Consider the following 10,372-nt stretch of genomic DNA (forward strand, 5'->3'; position numbering starts at 1 on the left):
GGTTTTTTTTTTTTTTTTTTTGTACTGTGGATTGAATTTGGGACCTTGCGCTTGTAAGGCAAGTGGTGGAACCACTGAGCTAAATCCCTGACCCGGCTTTTTCTATTTTTGAGAGATGGTATCAGTATGCAGCTCAGGCTGGCCTTGAACTCATGATCCTCCTGCCTCAGCCTCTGTAATGCTGTGATTATTAGCCACCTGAAGTCCAGAGATAGGCATTTTAAGGGAAATTTTTTGGTAAGCATGGAGGTACTCACCTGTAATCCCAGAATTTAGGAGACTAAGGCAGGAAGATCACCACAAGTTTAAAGCCAGCCTGGGCTACATAATGAGTTCAAGGCAAGCCTGAATTACAGATTAAGACTGTCTTAACACAGCCCCCCAGTAAAGATGCCCTCTGCTCGCCTCCCCATTCCCCCTCCAAGGGATCAGACTCAGGACTTTGCTCTTACCAGGCAGGTATGGTGCCACTGAGCTAAATCCCCAATCCAAAGATTTTTTTTGTTTTGTTTTGTTTTAAATGTCCTGCAGTCCTTCCAGCTATGAATTTATTTTATTTTATTTATTATTTTTGGGAGAAGGTCTCACTATGTATTTCAGGCTGGCCTTGGACTCAGAAAGTAGCCCAGGCTGTCTTCAAACTGCAGTGATCCTCCTGTTTCAGCATCCCAAGTGCTGGGATTATAGTCGTGCTCCCCCATGCCTGGCCCAGCTCTAAATTTAAGCGTAGAAGTTTCAATACACTGATTTCTTGTCCTCCAAAACTTGTCAGTAGCAATTTGTGGCGTCAGGAGCGTATAGGTTTCCCTATGGGCTCTTCATGTGAACATTTTTGTGAATTCCCAGTTAGTAGAAGGAAGGGCTGCTACATCTGGGTCATACTGTTTTCAGAGAATGGGGATGTTAAGGATAGAATCAAATTTTGTATAAGACTTAAGCTTCTCACTGAGTAGTTTTTTGGTTTTTTTGCTCTAATGGGTCACTTACTTGGTTTCTTCCTTTTTTTTGGTGGGGGGAGAAAATAATGTTTTACTCAGTATTGTTTTGATTCTAAAGAGCAAAGCTTTTGATCAATATCTTTCTTTCTTTTTTTTTTTGGTACGGGGATCAAACTTGAGTCCTTGCACTTTCCAGGCAGGCAGCAGAACCACTGAGCTAAATCCCTGGCCCTTGATCAATTAATTCCTTTAATTCAGATTACTAAAATATTTCCTTTTGTTAATTGTTGAAAAAATTTAACCCTGAAAAAAAATTAGCTCTAGTGCTGTTCTTTCTCTTCTTTTTTTGTTTTTGGTGCCGGGGATCAAACTTGGGTCCTTTTGCTTTGGAGGCAGGTGGTGGAACCGCTGAGCTAAATCCCTGGCCCTCTTCTTTCTCTGCTTGCTGCTTGCTGCTGGTATTTGGAAATGAAGAGAAGAAACTGAAAGCTTCAGTTGTCTTACTGTCAGTAGTGACCAGTTTGTTGTGTTAGCCTGAGTGAAGGCAGTTGAGAAGTATGTTTTAATTCTAAAATGTTGAAGCTGAAAAGAGTCTGGTATTTGGAGCAAAATTTATTCCTAAGGTTTTCTTTTATTTCTCTCAGTGTAACATTTTTATTTTGTTTGGTTAACTTTTTGGTACCAGGGATTGAACTCAGGACCTTGTGCTTGCAAGGCAGGTGGTGGCACCACTGAGCTAAATCCCAGGCCCCAATGTAACATTTTTAGTTGGGTATGGTAGCACATACCACAGCTCTAATCCCAGCAATTTAAGAGACCAAGGCAGGAGCATTGCAAGTTCTAGCCCAGATTGGGCCATTTATCGAGACCTCGTCTCAAGGTAAAAATAAATAAATAAAATGCTGGGGATGTAGCTCAGTCCCAAAGTCCTGGTTTCAATCCCTAGTACTGTGGGGGGAAAAGTTAAACCATAATGAAGACGAATGGATTTCTTTTTCATCATATGTGAAATTGATGGCACCACCCCCCACCCCCCACCTCCTGCCGCCATATTCTGTTTTGGATAAAATCAGGGCTAGCCACTTTCCCCCAACTGGGAATTGAACCCAGGGCCTCAAATGTTAGGCCTGGACTCTACCACTGTGTCACCCCTCCCCCCCATTCTCTTAAGTTCTTTAGGCTGACCTTGAATTTGATGATCCTCTTTCCTCATCTAGGGCAACTCAGGGTTTCAGTTGGGAAAGGATGTAGTGTAATTTATCAGTAGTGGACAGAGAAAGTGTTAGTGTCCACCAGAATAAACTATGGAGAAAAGAATTTTGGCTTGTTTAGTATTATATTTCTTACATTTAGAAAAATGCCTGCTACATACATGTAACTAATTTGTTGAGTGAGCAGAAAATAGGAAAGGAATTGTCTTATCACTCATGGTTGGCATTCTGTCTGCCTCTGAAGATGAATGGTCTACCGAGCCGGGTGTGGTGGCGCACGCCTGTAATCCCAGCACTCAGGAGGCTGAGGCAGGAGTATTGAGACCAGCCTAGGCTACACAGTGAGTTCCAGGTTAGTCTCAACTACATAGTGAGACCCTGCTTCAAAAAAAACAAAAAAGAAAAGGGGTATATGTGATATTTATTTGCAGTACTTTAGATTGACCCCAATGCCTTCACATTGAACTGCAACCCCAGCTCTTTTAATTTTTGGAGAGGTCTTGCTAAAATACTAAGTTGCCCAGGCAGGGCACAAACTTGCAATCTTCCTTCCCCTCACCTCCCAGAGTGCTGGGATTACAGATGGGAACCACCATGTTCAGCCATAACAGTTGTAAGAACTTGTATAATGTTAAGTGAAATAAATCAGACACACAGGCAAACTGTGGTTTCTGTTATTGAGAAATCCAAAGTATAAGTAAAGAGCAAAATAAAATATAAGAGGAGATGGGGAGATAGGTCTACTGCAAATGGGAGAGGGGAGCAAGAGGTGGAGAGGAAGGGGAAGGGCAGCAGGGAAAGGAAATGTTAAAAAGTTAAGATGTGTCATGTACATTTATCAGATACAGTGAAAGTAGTCATCATGTTTCCCAAACATGTACTAATACTTTTTGGTTTTTTGAGACAGGGTCTCACTATGTAGTTGAAACTGACCTGGAACTCACTGTGTAGCCCAGGCTGGTCTGGAACTCACAGCGATCCTCCTGCCTCAGCCTCCTGAGTGCTGGGATTACAGGCATGCGCCACCACGCCTGGCTTTGTCCTAATACATTTTTCCCCCCTATTTTTTTGAGACGGGGTCTTGTGATGTACAAGTTGGTCTTGAACTAACTATGTACCCCAGGCTGGTCTGAAATTTGCAATGATCCTCCTGCCTCAGTTTCCCAAATGCTGGGATTACAGGTGTGGGCCACCATACCTGGTTTCTTTTCAGTCCCACCCCTGTACCAGAAATGAAATTGAACTCAGGACATTGCACTTGCCAGGCAGACACAGCACCACTGAGCTAAATCCCCGGCCCCCTTTTTCAGGTTTTTTTTTTTTTTTTTTTTTTTTTTTTTATTTTTCTTTTGAGACAAGGCCTCACTATGTAGCCCAGGCTGGTCTGGAACTCACAGTGAATCCTCCTGCCTCAGCCTCCTGAGTGCTGGGATTACAGGCATGCGCCACCATGCCCGGCTACCCCTTTTTCAGGTTTTTAAAAAGTTTATAAATGAGGTGTGGTGGTGCACATCTGTAATCCCAGCATTTGGGAGGCCAAGGCAGGAGGAATGCCACAAGTTCAAGGCCAGCCTAGGTATGTGACATAGTGAGTTCAAGGCCAGCCTGAACTACACACCAAGACCCTGTCCTCAATGAATGAATGTGTGAATGAATGAATGAAGCAGGCTACAATATTTTTATATAGATAAACCTGTTCACATATAACTGAAAAACTTGTATGGAAACGATAAATGCTAAATCCAGCATAAAAAGGGAAGGGCATAAGATTCAAATAGTTTCTCATACAGGTTTGGTTTTGTGATATTTTTCCTCAGGGAGGTGGTGAATAAATGTTTGTTATATTGTTCTCCACATTTTTTTCTTTTGTAAATTTGTAATATTTAGTAAAAGTAAATAAATGACCACTGGTTCGGGGTCAATGAACTAAGGATTTGCAAGCCCCCCCCCTTTTTGGTACCAGGGATGGTACTTGGGACCTTGCGCTTGTAAGGCTGGCAGCAGCACCACTGAGTTTAAATCCCCAGCCCATGCTATCTGGTCTTTTTATGGAACAACACTTCTCAGTCTGTGATACAGATGAATATGATACTGTGACTGGATAAGTGAGCTGTTAGTAATTGTAATTGTTAGAGACACTTGTATTTATGCCCAGATTGGTACTGGACATTGAACTACATCCTCATCCCTTTTCTTTTTACTTTGAGACAGGGTCTCACTAAATTGCCTGGGATTAGCTCACATTTGTGATCTTTTGCCTCAGCCTCCCAGAGTGCTGGGATTATAAGTGTGTGCCACTATACCCAGCTGCTTCTCAGATATTTTAATCCAAGGAAAATAATCAGCTAGGTAATTGACTTTCATGGAAGTTTCAAAATAATTCCCCAGTAGTCTCATCTTGTTGAGGAAGTCTAAATCTAATGCATTTTCTTCCTATGAATCACTGTTGCTGTTCATCATTCTAATTTTACCTTGTAGGTTTCACAGTGTTACTTGCCAAAGAACTGGGTGGTATGCTCTTATAATCCCAACATTTAGGGGGCTGTGAGCCAGGAGTATCCCAGATTCATGGATAGCCTGTGAAATTTAATGACTAAGTGACACCTTGTCCGCACAACAAAAAGAAAGAACTCTATTAGGGGACTGGAGTTGTAGCTCAGTGGTAAAGTGTATGGCTGAGGCCTTGAATTTGATACCCTGCACTAAAACCAAAATCAAAAGTGTTTTAGTTTTCAAAGTCTTAGCTGAAGTATTTTTTACTATTATTTTGTTTTGTTTTGTTTTTTGAGACAGGGCTCACTATGTAGTTGAGACTGACCTGGAACTCACTATGTAGCCCAGGCTGGTCTCGAACTCACAGTGATCCTCCTGCCTTAGCTTCCTGTGTGCTGGGATTACAGGTGTGGGCCACCACACCTGGCCTTGAAGTACTTTTTTAATTAACAGAAAGTGTTTGTGTAATCATTTTCTCTTTCTAAAAAGTCCTTCAGAAAGGGATCTTAGTAAAGTTGCCTTGGATGTAAAGGCAAGAGGCTGGGCTGTAAATCCAGCCCCTTGGGAGGCTGAGGCTGGAAGATGAGTTCAAAGGGCAGCTTTGGAAACTTATTGATATACTATCTTAAAATAAAGTGTTGGGGTATAGTTTAGTGGTAGAGTACTTGCCTAGAATGTGCAAGGCCCTACTTTTAATCCCTAGTGCTGGGGGGAAAAAAAGATACTGAACCGGAGCTGAGAATGTAGCTAAAAGTCTTGCCAAAATGCACATGGCCCTGGGCTTGAGCCCCGTCACCTCCACTGATAACAAGATGAAGTGATAAAATATCTAGGCCTTTGGTACTTGTTTTCCATAAAAGATTTAGGAATGTGTATATAGACTGTTATGTGATATTCTGAACCCCCCCTGTAGTATTTCAGTCAATATTGGGAGTTTCCTGGTCCTGAAAATTTTTCCATCTCATTTGTTTGTTTGTTTGTTTGTTTATTTTTTGAGGCTCTGGCCATGTTGTGCAGGCTGCCTTTGAATTTGGGATCCTCCTGTTTTAGCAGGAGTGTAATCCCAGTTGCTGGGATTACAGATGCTACCACTGTACCTGACTTTTTTTTCCTCCCATACCAGGGATCAAACTAAGGGATCAAACCTTGCCTTGTGAGGCAGGCATGACCCTCTTTGTTCGTTTTTGAGACAAGGTCTCCCTATGAAGTTCAGGCTGACATTGAACTGACTCTGTAGCCCAGGCTGGCCTTCAGCTTGCAGTCCTCCTACCTCAGCCTTCCGGTGCTGTTGCATCACCATGCCCAGTTTATGCCTGATTTTCTAACCACTCTTGCACTCAAGGCACTCAAGCTATTCTGATTTTATAGTTTCTGCTTTCCATTTTGTTTTAGATTATCCCTTTATCTGTCTTACTTGTTGGAATTTAGAGTCCAGTTCTTGTTTGGTGCTATTTTGGTGGGAATAGCCAAATGTCTAGAATTAGGAGCCAGTATCTGTTTCATGCCTGATTTCATGGAGGTTTTTCTTATACCGTTCAGAGAGTTCCTCGTTAGTGGGGTTTTGACAATACTTTCTCACTTCAAAAGTCAGAGATATAAAAGTCTAAATGAACAGGTACTTGACCCTGACTTCTGATGTGATCACCAAGCTTAGAAAATTTTACAGGTAAAAAGAACTAGGGAACTGGACTTGAGTGAATAAAGCACCCGAATACTGCCAGCTGTCTTGCATTCAAGGGTAAATGATTGCACCATCAAGAAGTTTTTGGTGGCTTGTCTCCCTACTCCTCAGATGTCATGGTTCTGTACTTTATTTCCATCAGCAGTTGAGGAAAGGAAATGCACAGATCTCCTGCTTAACAATTTTTGTTAAACTTTTCCCCCTGAGATATAATGTACATATGGGGAAAATAGTTTTATAGCTACAGCGTATCTTTACCTAGAAGTTTTTTTCATGCTCCCTCCTAGTGATTACCATACTCGTCTCTAAAAGAACCATTATCCTTTAAAAAAAAAAAAAAAGAATCATTATCCTAACAGTTTTTGTGTTCACCTGAAAGTTTGAGATTGTTGAGGGTAGACTTGTTTTGGTGTCAGTTAACATAGTGGTTCTTAGCTGGGCATGTTTGTTTTGGTTCTCAAAACTGAAATTGCTGATGCCGTTGGCACCTGGTACATAGAGGTCAGAGATGCTGCTAAGAGTCATATAGCTAGCTACCCACAACAAAAAATAATGTGGCTCAAAATGCTAATAGTATTGAGATTCAGAAACTACCAGCTGTGATCCATTGAAATGGTAGCAGCGTTACGTGATATATTAAATTGTTGAAAACTCATTCTGCTATTGAAAGTTTTGTGGGAAACCTTCGTCAAAAATCTGTTTCAGGGCTGGGGATTTAGCTCAGTGGTGCTGCTGCCTGCCTTGCAAGCTCAAGGTTCGGAGTTTGAGCCCTGGTACCAAAAAAAAAAAACAAAAAACAAAAAACAAAACTCTGTTTCAGCTGTTTGTAATCTGGGCTCTGAGGGGGGTTTCAAGCAGGAGAATTGAAAGTTCAAGTCCATCCTGGGCAATCTCAAAATAAAAATTATAAAGGGCTGGGGAGGTAGCTCAGTGGTAGAACCCCTGAGTTCAGTCCCCAGTACTGCAAATAATTTGTAGCTGGGCCTGGTGACTGGGCCTGGTGACACGTGCCTGTAATCCTAGTACTCTGGGACACTGAGGCAGGAGAATCACAATTCTGAGTCCTGTCTGGGCAGTTTTAGCAAGACCCTGTGTCTAAAAAAGGCTAGAAGCCGGGCGTGGTGGCACATGCCTGTAATCCCAGCACTTGGGAGGCTGAGGCAGGAGGATCACCTGAGTTGGAGACCAGCCTGGGCTACATAGTGAGTTCCAGATCAGTCTCAACTACATAGTGAGATCCTTTTCAAAAAAAAAAAAAAAAAAAAGGCTAGGGGTGAGCCGGGGATTTAGCTCAGTGGTTCCACTACCTGCCTTGCAAGCAGAAGGACCTGAGTTTGATCCCTGGTAGCCCCCCCAAGAAAAGAAAGATAAAAACAAATAAAATAAAAAAGGCTAGGGATGTTGTTGAGTGTAAAGGCCTTGGGTTCCACCTCAAACACTGCAAAGAAAAACAAACAAATTCCCTATTTGTGCTGGTTATGCTGGCACATAACTGTACATACCTGTAATCCTAGCTGCTAAGGAAGCTGAGGAAGGAGGATCACTTGAGCCCAAGAGTTTAGGCAAGCCTAGGCAACATAGATCACATTGAGACCCTGGGGTGTTGGTGTTGTTTTAACCTATCTGCAGGGACGTTTTAGGGGTGAATTGATCTTTTAGGGGACTGTAGTTTGGATTTAACTCATATCCTCCTTGCTGAGCTATGTTGCCCTCCTTTTCTTCCTCTTCATTTGAGACAGGATTGGTAAATTGCCCAGGTTGGTTTTGAATTTGAGGTCCTCCTGCCTCGCTTTCCCAGTATATTGGCTTACAGGTGTGCCCCACCATGCCTGGTTAACATACCTTTTTTTTTTTTTTTTTTTTTTTTTTTTTTGGTACTGTGGATCGAACTCAAGTCCTTGTGCTTGCGAGGCAGGCGCCGGAACCACTGAGCTAAATCCCTGGCCCAACAGTAAAGTTAATATTCACTATTTAGTAAAAAAACAACTCAAATTTGAGTCAAAATTTTTGTCATTGTCACTAAATTGAAAGGTGACGTCCTTTTCCTGTTGGTTATATGTGCTTCGGCCAGTGGAGAAATCTTTTTTTTTTTTTTTTTTTTTTTTTTTTTTGGTACCAGGGATCGAACTCAGGACCTTGAGCTTCAGAACCACTGAGCCAAATCACCAGCCCCAGTGAGCAAATCTTAGTTAATGTTCTGCAGATTCTCCTCCTAGGTGAAATGCAGAACAGGCAGCTTTTTCCTCTTGGAGTTTGTATAAGTACAGCTTCAGAGCACAGGTATTCTCCTGCCTTAGCCTCCCGAATCCTGGGATTACCCACCTTAGGTCATTTAATAAAAGTTAAGCTTGATCACTATTTTTGCTTTAAAACTTTATTCAGTTTTTGGATGAGTTCTTTGTTTAGCTTTTTGAGACAGGGTCTCTCTTTCCTGTACAGGCTGGCCTTGAACTCACAGCGATCCTCCTGCATGCTGGGATTACAGGTGTGCACCAGAACGCTTGGTTTGGATGACTGTTATATGTATATGGTACAGAATTTGCAATCACAGAAAAGGTTTACAGTAAAAAAAAAAGTACTTCTTTCTCTGGAGGCAGAGCGTTGTTGTTTCTTGGAATCTTTCCATCCATTGATAGTTTAGGCATTAATACACTTGCAGTGACTTTGCTCCATTTAAAATTTTTTTTAATTCTGAAGAACTTTAAATACACACCCAAATAGAGTATAAAGTAACTTCCATCCACTCACCACTAAAGTTAAAAAATTTTTGTTATTTAAAATTTAATGGACCTGGGCGTTGGTAGCTCATCCCTGTAATCCAGCACTTGTGAGGCAGAGGAGGGAGGATTGCTAAGAGTTTGAGGCCAGCTTGGTCTACATAATGAATTCAAGGCCAATTTGAACTACATAGTGAGACCCTGTCTCAAAAACAAAAACAAGCTTGAAATTTAACTCAGTGGCACCATGCCTGCCTTGCAAGCACAAGGTCCCAGTTCGATCCCTGGTAACAAAAAAACAAAGCAAAAGGGCCTGGGAGGTAGCTCAGTGACACCGTGCCTGACTCACAAGCACAAGGTCCTAAGTTTTATCCCCAGTGCCAAAACAAAAACAAAAAATTCTTATTCAGTGTAATTAGCAAATAAAATAATGTATTTAAGACGTACATCATGTTTTTTTTTAATGTAGTAAGTAGCTACATTTATTGAAGATTGTGGGACAGTAGCAGCAGGAAAAAGCAGAAGGGCAAAGCAGAAAAAAAGGATCATTATGATTTTTTGTTTTGTTTGTTTTTGGTATTATGTTTTGATATACTTAGCACAAGTAAAATAGCACAAGTAAAAAAATATACTTAAGGAAAAAAAAAATATATATATATACTTAAGGGGTGGGGATTTAGCTCAGTGGTTCTGCCACCTGCCTCGAAAGCACGAGGTCCTGAGTTCAATCCCTGATACCAAAAAATCCCCCAAAATATAAAACAAAACAAAAAATCTTAAAAATGTGCTTAACATCTCACTTCCAGAGGTGTTTGCTGTTCTTTGCAGTTAATTTTAATTTTTTTGCAAAGTTTTATTAAAGGTAGGAAAAGAAGCAGGCTTTGCAGAGTGAGTTTTGGCCAAGTAAAAGTAGGAAAAGAAGTGTACCCTACAGTGTGAGGGTGGGCTACCATGTGAGAGAGAACACAGTGGCCTTTTTTTTTTTTTTTTTTTTTTTTTGGTACCAGGGATCAAACAGGTTGTTGCGCTTGCCAGGCAGTTGGTGGAACCACTGAGCAATATCCCTGGCCCCATAGTGGCCAATTTTCATGTTAAAAATACAGAAAGCATCAGCTAGGTTTGGTTGCTCATGTCTGTAATCCCAGCACTCTGGGATGATGAGGTAGGAGCATCTCAGCCTGAAAGTTTGAGCCCAGGCTGGATAATTTAGTTACTTAGCAAGACCCTGTGTCAGACTAAAGAGAAATAAAAAGAGCTGTGATGTCGCTCATTGGGAAGGTCCTGGGTCCAGTCTCCAGTACTGCATAATGAATGAATAAATATTTTAAAAAT

The sequence above is a fragment of the Fukomys damarensis genome, unplaced genomic scaffold (genome assembly GCF_012274545.1).
Source record: "Fukomys damarensis isolate Sample0158 unplaced genomic scaffold, DMR_v1.0_HiC HiC_scaffold_33, whole genome shotgun sequence".
In the NCBI taxonomy this organism is placed as follows: domain Eukaryota; kingdom Metazoa; phylum Chordata; class Mammalia; order Rodentia; family Bathyergidae; genus Fukomys; species Fukomys damarensis.